Source organism: Triticum dicoccoides, chromosome 1A, assembly GCF_002162155.2.
Source record: "Triticum dicoccoides isolate Atlit2015 ecotype Zavitan chromosome 1A, WEW_v2.0, whole genome shotgun sequence".
In the NCBI taxonomy this organism is placed as follows: domain Eukaryota; kingdom Viridiplantae; phylum Streptophyta; class Magnoliopsida; order Poales; family Poaceae; genus Triticum; species Triticum dicoccoides.
The window spans coordinates 453,313,162-453,322,782 of record NC_041380.1 but is presented as its reverse complement, the minus strand read 5'-3'; positions in this window follow the sequence as shown (position 1 = coordinate 453,322,782).

The window sequence follows — 9,621 nt, the reverse complement described above, 5'->3', positions numbered from 1 at the left end:
ATCGACCAAAGAACCATCGGCAGCTCCTCGATCCAGTTTCTTCCTCACTTGCGCAGCCTGTCGAAAGTTCTGGTCTTGAGCCCACGCAGCACTTCAGCATTTGCCCTCTCTGCTTGACCGTTGCTTCTCGGATGAGCAACAGAAGCGAAGCAGACCTTGGTGCCAAGGTCTTGGACATACTGCATGAAGGTGCGGCTCGCGAATTGCGTGCCGTTGTCGGTGATGATCCTGTTAGGGATCCCGAAACGGCAAACAATTGACCTGAAGAACTTGACCGCTGACTGTGTTGTCACCTTCCTCACTGGCTGCACTTCCGGACACTTTGTGAACTTGTCGATTGCGATGTACAAGTACTCAAAGCCCCCGACAGCTCGGGGGAAAGGGCCGAGTATATCGAGCCCCCAGACCGAAAATGGCCAGGATAAAGGGATCGTCTGGAGAGCTTGAGCTGGCTGGTGTATCTGTTTGGAGTGGAACTGGCACGCTTCACACTTGGTTACTTGTGCAGTTGCATCCTGGAGGGCTGTCGGCCAAAAGAAACCTTGCCGGAAAGCTTTGCCGGCAAGTGCTCTTGCGCCAATGTGGTGGCCACATATGCCTCCATGTATCTCTGCCAACAGCTTTTGTCCATCTTCCCGGCAAACACACTTCAATTTCACACCGTTGAGTCTTCTTCTGTACAGTATGCTATCGACAAACTGGTACATACTTGACTGCCGGGCTACTTTCTCCGCTTTTTCTTGCTCTTCGGGAAGTTCTCCTGTATAAAGGAAATGGACAATCAGTTGTGCCCATGCTGGAGCTTGTGGCTCGACAACAAGGACTAAAGGCACATCTGCTGCTGCGGGAACATCCGCTTCTACGGCAAGGACTTGCGGCCCTGCCGGAGCTTGATGTTCCCCGGCAAGCTTGCTGGAGCAAAACTTGTCGGGAGCGTCTGCTTCCACGGAACAAACCATAAGGTTTGCCGGAGCAGACTGCCCCTCAGCATCCTTGGTGTTGATCTTGGGGACTTTCTTGGCAGCGGCTTCGGGGAGCTCTGCCGGAAAGTAGTCACCAGAAACCAACTTCCTCTTCTTGCTTTGTCCATTTGATGGTGTTACGGATGGTTGAGTCAACTTGAGCACAAAGATCCCTGGTTCCACAGGTAACTTTAGTGCGGCGCACTTTGACAGGCCATCAGCAATGTCATTCTGAGCTCTTGGGATATGCTCCATCTGTAGGCCGTCAAAGTGCTCTTCTAGCTTCCTCACTTCATCAACATATGCTTCCATCAATGGACTCTGGTAGTTCTTGTTCACTTGGCGGACGACAAGCTGTGAGTCACCCCTGACAATGAGCTTCTTGATCCCAAGGTCTACTACGATTCTGAGACCGGCAAGCAATCCTTCATACTCTGCAGTATTGTTGGTTGCTTGCTCCTTGGGAAAGTGCATCTGGACTACGTACTTGAGGTGCTCTCCGGTGGGCGCGACAAGCAGCACGCCCGCTCCGGCGCCTTGCAGCGAGAAGGCACCATCAAAGTACATCAGCCACTCTTTGCTTGCCTCTTTGACGGGGATGCTCGTCTCTGGAATTTCTTCATCTGGTGTTGGCATCCATTTTGCTATGAACTCTGCCAATGCTCTGCTTTGGATAGTTGAAGTGCTCTCAAACTTGAGGCCAAAGCTTGACAGTTCCAGCGCCCACTCGACAATCCTGCCTGTCGCTTCTGGATTTTGCAGTATCCTCTTCAGCGGAAAGTGAGTGACGACTGTGATCTCATGTGCTTGGAAGTAATGGCGCAGCTTTCTCGAGGCCACGAGGAGGCCGAAAAGCAACTTCTGCACACCAGAGTACCTTGATCTAGCCCCCTGTAGAAGGGAACTGATAAAGTAAACTGGACGCTGCACCATTCTCTTCTGCATCTTATCATGCTCCTGCGCAGATCCATCTCTGTCGGGACCAGAGCTTGTCGGTGAAGCCCCCTGCTTGTCGCTGGATGCATCTGCCATGGTTGCTGGCTCATCATCTGCCTCCCTCTCCGCCACTAGCACAGCACTAACCACTTGATTGGTTGCCGCTATATACAGCAGCAACTTCTCTTGCGGCTTAGGTGCGACAAGTGTTGGAGTGGAGGACAGGTATCTCTTCAAGTCCTGCAGCGCAGCCTCCGCCTCCGGAGTCCATTTTATTGGACCTGCCTTTTTCAAAATTTTGAAAAATGGCAGGGCGCGCTGAGCAGATCTAGAGATAAACCCGCTGAGAGCAGCCACGCAACCGGCAAGCCTTCGTACATCCTTGACGCGCTTTGGTGCTTCGATCTGCTCAATGGCCTTGATCTTGTCGGGATTGGCTTCAATTCCCTGCTGAGACACGAAGAACCCGAGAAGCTTGCCGGAAGGGACTCCAAACACGCACTTCTCGGGGTTAAGCTTGAGGTTGATCTTGCGCAGATTTGCAAATGTCTCGTCTAAATCTTGAATCAGGGTCGCCCTGTTCTTGCTCTTGACCACTATGTCATCCATGTAGGCTTCCACATTTCTGTGCATCTGCGGTTCAAAAGCGTGGTGGACTACCCTTGCGAATGTTGAACCAGCATTCTTCAAACCGAAAGGCATTCGTATGAAGCAGTACGTGCCACACGGGGTGATAAATGCGGTTTTCTCTTCATCCTCTTCTGCCATGAAGATCTGATGGTATCCTGAGTATGCATCAAGAAACGAAAGCAAATCACATCCGGCTGTGGAGTCAACAATCTGGTCAATGCGTGGCAAGGGAAATGGGTCTTTGGGACAAGCTTTATTAACATCAGTGAAGTCAATACAAAGCCTCCATTTCCCGTTAGCCTTGCGCACGACAACAGGATTGGCCAACCACGTGGGATGGAGCACTCCTCTGACAAGGCCTGCTGCTTCCAACTTCTTGATTTCTTCTCCGATGAATTCTTGGCGCTCCACTGCCTGTTTCCTGACTTTCTGCTTGACGGGCCGCGCATGAGGACAGACGGCAAGGTGGTGCTCAATTACTTTCCTGGGAACACCGGGGATATCAGACGGTTGCCACGCAAACACGTCGACATTCGCCCGCAGGAAAGCAACGAGCGCGCTTTCCTACTTGGGGTCAAGAGTGGCGCTGATGGTGAAGGTACCACCAGTGCCGTCCTCCTTGGCGGACACCTTCTTGGTCTTAGGTGGAGCTGCCATTGCCTTCTTACACTTGTCGGTGGAGCTCAATGGTGCATCCTCGATGGTAGCGCAACACTCCGAAGAGGTGCGCTTGCCGGAGTGGGCATCAGAGCTCTTGCCGGACTTGGTCTTCTTCTTCCCCCCGGGAGCTTCAGCGGCAAGTGTCTTGCGTTCTGCTGCGGCTGCTGCTTCCCGGTAGATCTTGTCGGCACAGATAAGAGCATCCTTCTTGTCGCCAGGGACAGAGATGACACTTATCGGGCCTGGCATTTTCAGTATGTTGTACGCATAGTGAGAGGCTGCCATGAACTTGGCGAGTGCCGGACGGCCAAGGATTCCATTGTAAGGTAATGGAAAGTCAGCAACATCAAACGTGACCCTCTCAGTCCTGAAGTTCAGCTCGCTGCCAAACGTTACCGGCAACGCGATCTTTCCCTTCGGCTTGCTCCTTCCCGGGTTTATTCCTTGAAATGTACCGGTCTCTTCGAGCTCGCTGTCAGGGATCTGGAGTTTCTGGAGCACCGCGGAGGAGATCAGGTTCAAGCCGGCCCCGCTGTCAACTAGCATCTTAGTGACCTTGAGGTTGCGGATTGTTGGTGAAACCAACATTGGCAAGCACCCGACCGCAGTTATGCGATCAGGGTGGTCCTCAATATCAAAGATGATAGGCGTGCTGGACCATTTCAGAGGCTTGCGCGACTCGACGGGTGGTTCTGCTGCATTAACTTCCCGCACCCACTGCTTGAGCTGACGGTGCGAGGTATGCAGAGAAGCACCACCGTCAACGCACAGGACCTCTGTGGCTTTCTGGAACTCCTGCTCACCAGTCTCCTCATCATCCATGTCTTCATCGTCGTCTTCATCTTCATCCTTGTCGCGGCCGCGAGGAGGTCTGTCTCCTTGCCGCTGCTTGGCCTTGCCGCGGCGTCCTCCTCGGCTGGGACATTTCTTGCCGGATCCCCCAGCACCTTCCTGGGCCTTCTCCTTGTCGCGCCGCTCATATTCAGCTTTCTGTTGCTCAACAAGCTGCTCGACTTTCCTGCAGCTCTGGAGATCATGGCCCTTGGTGCTGTGGATCTTGCAATACTGCTTGTTGGTGCCGTCCTGCTTGTCAGTGACCGCCACCTCCGTGGCAACCTCCTTGCCGGAGTCACCAGCTTTGGCTTTATTGGCGCCACCATCGTTGCCGGACTGCTCAACAACTAGCACCTCTTTGCCTTTCTTCTTCCTGTTGTTCCGCCGTCGGTTTTTCCTTGCCGGGGCAGCATCTTCACTGTCAGATCCTCCCGCTTCTACATTCTCTCCGGGGAGTCTCCTCCCTTCCTCAGCACGTGCACACTTGTCGGCCAGTGCATATAACTCACTGACGTCCCTGATCTTGCAGATCGCCATTTCCTCCCGCATCCTGCGGTTTCGCACGTTCTGATGGAACGCGCTGATCACCGCGGCAGGGTGGACGTCTGGGATGTTGTGCTGCACACTGCTGAATCTCTGAATGTACTTGCGTAGGGGCTCTCCTTCCTTCTGGGCGAGCAGATGAAGATCACTCTCCTGGCCATGAGGCTTGTGTCCGCCTGTGAAGGCGCCGACAAACTGATGGCACAGATCAGCCCAAGAGGATATGGAGTTGTCCGGCAAGTGCATGAGCCAGGATCTGACGTTGGGCTTGAGCACCAGCGGGAAGTAGTTGGCAAGGATCTTGTCATCCCGTCCCCTGGCAACCTGCACCACAATGGTGTAGATGCTGAGGAACTCCGACGGATGCGTCTTGCCGTCGTACTTCTCCGGTACGTCTGGCTTGAAGTTCTTCGTGCTGGGCCACTGGACTTGCCGCAGCTCACGAGTGAACGCAGGGCAACCTACCGCGTACGGCAGATTGCCTGGTTCCCCTGGCGCGTGCATGTCAACAGAGGGCCCAGCGCGCTTGTCGGATTGACGTCGCGCTTCTCTTCGGCGCTCGATGCGAGTTCGAGCGTCTTCTTGTTGTCGATCATGAAGAACTTGGCGCTGATTGCGACGAGCTCGTGGATCCGACGATGCGGTGGAGTCGCTGCCGAGGTGGATCCGGCGAGTCGGCGATCTTGGCCTTTGAGGTGGTGATTGCATGGTAGTTGCACCTCCACCCATTTCGTCGCCACCGGCTCGCGCCCGGCAACCCTGCTGCGGCGGCGACGCACTCGGCCATCATGGAGTGTCGCCGTTGGCGTAGCCGATGAGACTCTGAATGGTGGCCCTCCATTCGTCGATCTTGTCCGACGTCGGAGGGTAATCTAGGAGCAGTTGAGCTCGCGCCAAATCTTCTGCTGGAGTGGTGGGGGGCAGTGGCGGACGGCGCGAGGAGCGGGACGTGCTCAGACTTCTAATTATGTTAGAAGGAGCAGTATCCCGTCCAGGCGACCGTGCCCTGCTCGCGCCAGCACGCTGGCGTGCATGCTGGTCTTGAGCGCCCCGAGATCCACCAGCTTGGTCTTGGCCTATCATGCGTATGGCACAGCAAGTGCCATGACGCTGTTGGTCTTGCACCTCCTGAGAGTGGCGCGGAACATGTACAGTCGCCGAGGTTTGTGCAGCCTTGTCCTTGGACCTGGCAGCATCATAAGCTTCCTCGTCGATGTCCATTCTTCCGCCGGCGTTCATTCCACCACCCGTTTGCTCCAACGGTGGCGGAAGTGACGTGGACGGAGCGGCTGCCGCCGAAGTCTTCTTCTTCGGTGGCATTTGATGAAGGGAATGAAGATCTAGCTCGTGTGAACGCCGGATCAGGTTCACACAATCTCGACGCCCCCTACCTGGCGCGCCAAAGATGTCGGGGGAAACTGATCCACGAACACCTATGGGGCCGACGGACCGGGCCCCTTTCGGTTCGGCGGGGGGCGGAGATCGCACAAAGAGCAGATCGAGGCGAAGCACACGAGCAGTTTACCCAGCTTCGGAGCTCTCCGGAGAGATAACACTCCTACTGCTGCTTGTTTGATTATCTTGTGTTCTTGCTCCAGAGAGAGAGCGTAGTGTTTTTCCGGGTTCCGAACTAGCCGAACCTCGCGAACCTGGCGAACCGAACCCCCCCTACGTTGCGCATGGGCCTCCTTTTATATGCTAAAGGGGTCACCGACAGGTGGCAACGCAGAGAAGGGTACAAATGTAAAAAGTGAGGTGGTTGGTACAGTTACTTGTACAGTGCACCCTACCTAACCCTGACGACAGGGGACAAGGGCATTAAATGCTCGTCTGAGTCGCCCAAACAGTGCAGAAAAGGACCGTTAGGGGCGCCACCGTTCGCCATGATGGCGATCTTGTCAGCTTCGCATGCCACCGTGCACCGCTGGCTGCACAGCCTTCCGCCACGCGCACCCGGAGAGGCCCCCAGAGCGACACGTTGGTGGATGCGCTGGAGCGTGGGCACAGAGTGGCCGCCTGCCGCGGCAAGTGCCTTGCCGCTGCTGTTATCTTGTCGAGTCCGGAAGCTTGTCGCTCACCGGGCCTCGAGGTACCTTGGTTGGTCCTCCCGGCAAGCTCCTCTTGCCGGGGCTTTGTTGCCTTGCCGGAGCGCGTGGCGCGTCGTGGCAAGTTCCTTGGAGTGCCTTGGTTGGCCTTCCCGGCAAGCTCCTCTTGCCGGGGCCTTGTCTCTTGAGCTTAAATACTTTGTTCTTGAATGGCTCCAAGGGAACCACGGAGGATCTTGGCGTTCGCCCGGCAAGCCTTGCCGCGGGGTGCTGCAACTGCCCGTGCACAAGTTCGAGGTACTAGGGTACCCCTATTCTAGTACACCGACAGAGAGGCAACTATAAAGATGGGTGAGGAGTCTACAAAGAAAGACCATCGTATCACCCGCAGCAATTTCAAGCATCCTTTAGTGTTGAGGAATATCATAGGAACTCTATATGATATGATTTTTATAGGATTTTTTCCTTTAGAGCCAATTGGTTCATAGGAATAGATTCATATACTCTAGATTTCAAAGGAAATAAACATGATATCATTTCTATAGCTTTAGATCCACTTGGTTCATATGAATGGATTCCTATACTCCCTTAATTCCATAGGAAAATAAACATTAGCGTATATTCAATAGAAAAGTTCCTATGATATGAACCAAATTACATCTCTTTTCTAATCCCTCCTCATAGGAATTGAGATACATGTCATCTCTAGATTCAATAGAAAAGTTCCTATGATGTGAACCAAATGACATCTCTTTTCCAATCCCTACTCATAGGAATTGAGATGCTCCATGTCATCTCTTTCCCTACAACTTCCATGTATACATCTTCTATTCCTAAATAGATAGGACAACCCACTAGTAGCTTTATTCCAAAACATGAAACTATGGCACAAGAACTATATAGTGTGCCAATAACTTTGAAAGATGGTCGCTGGATGAAGCTAACCCGACAGTGCAGAGATAGGCAAATCCGAGCAATACTGGCCGTTGGATATCATCAACATTCCACCAGATCTGCCACATGTACAATTTAAAAGACTCCATGGTTGAACTTAAGCATAATGCACAAACCTCAAAACACAAGCACTTCTCCTTTGTTCTAGAATCTTTTGTATCATAATTGATTATTTCTTTCTAAATGAATTGCCATTATTTGTTTTTTACTTTATGATTAACAATGCACAACCCCATGAATCTTAACATTTTTATAAAACTAATTTATTTTGAATGAGATATACTAGAAGAACTAAACAAACATCTACATCATGCATATATGACTCAAAGCTTTACATGCTATAGTGTGTATTTATTCATAATTTGGTTTTGAAATCTCATGCGTTCAATACATGTGTACCTTACTAGTTTTGAGTAGAGTAGGAAATTTCACACGGCCCCGGGTATATCAAAATGGAGGGCCCATGCATCATTGCCTTTCGGTCGAACCTACGTCCACAATTTTTTGTACGTACTATATCTCCACTGGTCCCCGAACCCAAAATGTTGCCTCGTTCCTGTAAAACCAAGCGGCCCACACATATTTAAGGCGTCGACTCGAACCCGTTTACTACGACGTGGCCCCGCATGCGGTAGTACTCCTACAAACCCTACTGCCGCACTCATTATCGGTTTTCTTCAAGAGGACGAGGGAGAAGCCGATTTGTAGTGGAGGCGCTTTCAAAAAAAGGATTTGTAGTGGAGACCCTTACCCTAGGGTGCCCTAGGTAGCTGCCGCATGCATCATTGTTTTCTCTTTTCTTTATGCTCTTGCACTCTAGAGTGAAATGATGGTTGCTTCGTCCGTCCAGCTTAATGCGGGAAAGGTGGGGCTCTGTGATTTGACCCCTCATCGCTCATTTTCTACTACTGCGGCTCTACGACCGGGGTGCCTCCAATTCCAACCACTGCTCCGAACTGTAATTTGGTGCATCACACGTGGAACAAGACGGTGGATGAGCCACATGTCGGCCAAAGGGGTCCTGTTAAGTGTGTCGCCATTTCGTGTGCGGACTGACCCTGCTTGAGTTGCTACGCCAACACGACATGAGCAGCCTACCACTTGGTTTTGCTCCTTGGTGAATCCCGACTATATTGAGCTAAAAAGATATGTGCTGAACTACCCTCTCCATGTTGGTTTTTTTTTATTTTTAGGCATCTCGGTATATAGGGCCTGCACATAGTTCTAAGTCATCCATTTGACTAACTAATTATGAGCTACTATGTCACAAAAAGTATATCATTGGATTCTTAAGCGGATGTAGTTGTATTTAAAAGTCGAGGGCGGGGCTTTTCCTACGCGGTAGGTGGGGCAGTTCCGCCTAGTCGGTTCGACAGAGACGCGAGAAGACGAGGGAGTAGGTTGCTGCAAACGTAGGGTTGTGTGATTTGACAGCGAGTTACTACTAGAAAGGTGGGGCCCCGTGATTTGACTTGTCATTATCATTTTAACTGCGGCGCTACGACTGGCGTGAGTCTCCCGATTCCTGGCCACCTCCATACAGGTGCCTCTCCCAATGTTCCACCATGTAGTAGAGACTGGCTCTTGCATGAGAGCCCACTTCTCCACTTTTTCCTTGCCTCTCTTTCCTCCACATATACAAAAATGCCATGTAAAGTGCACTATTGTACTTACTTTTACTTGCTCCTACAGGTGCTTAAGCTTGCCACACAGGCATAAAGTCTGATGTGGCAAGTTAATCAAGAAGAGAGAGACTAGTTTGGTGACCCAAGGAAGAAACGGTGCTAAGAATGTGTACCTAGGTGAAAAGACAATTTTGAGTCTATAGCTAATTAAATGAAGCAAACTTAGCAACACCGTTTCATTGGAAGAGGTCACTCCTTGGCAAATGCAATAAATACTAGTACTCCCTGTGTCCCATAATATAAGAATGTTTTTGGCACTACACTAGTGTAAAAAACGTTCTTATATTATGGGACGGAGGGAGTATGAAGAAAGAGATAGAGAGGAGTAAAAAAATACACTTATAGCCAACCTTATAGCCAACCTTATTGTAG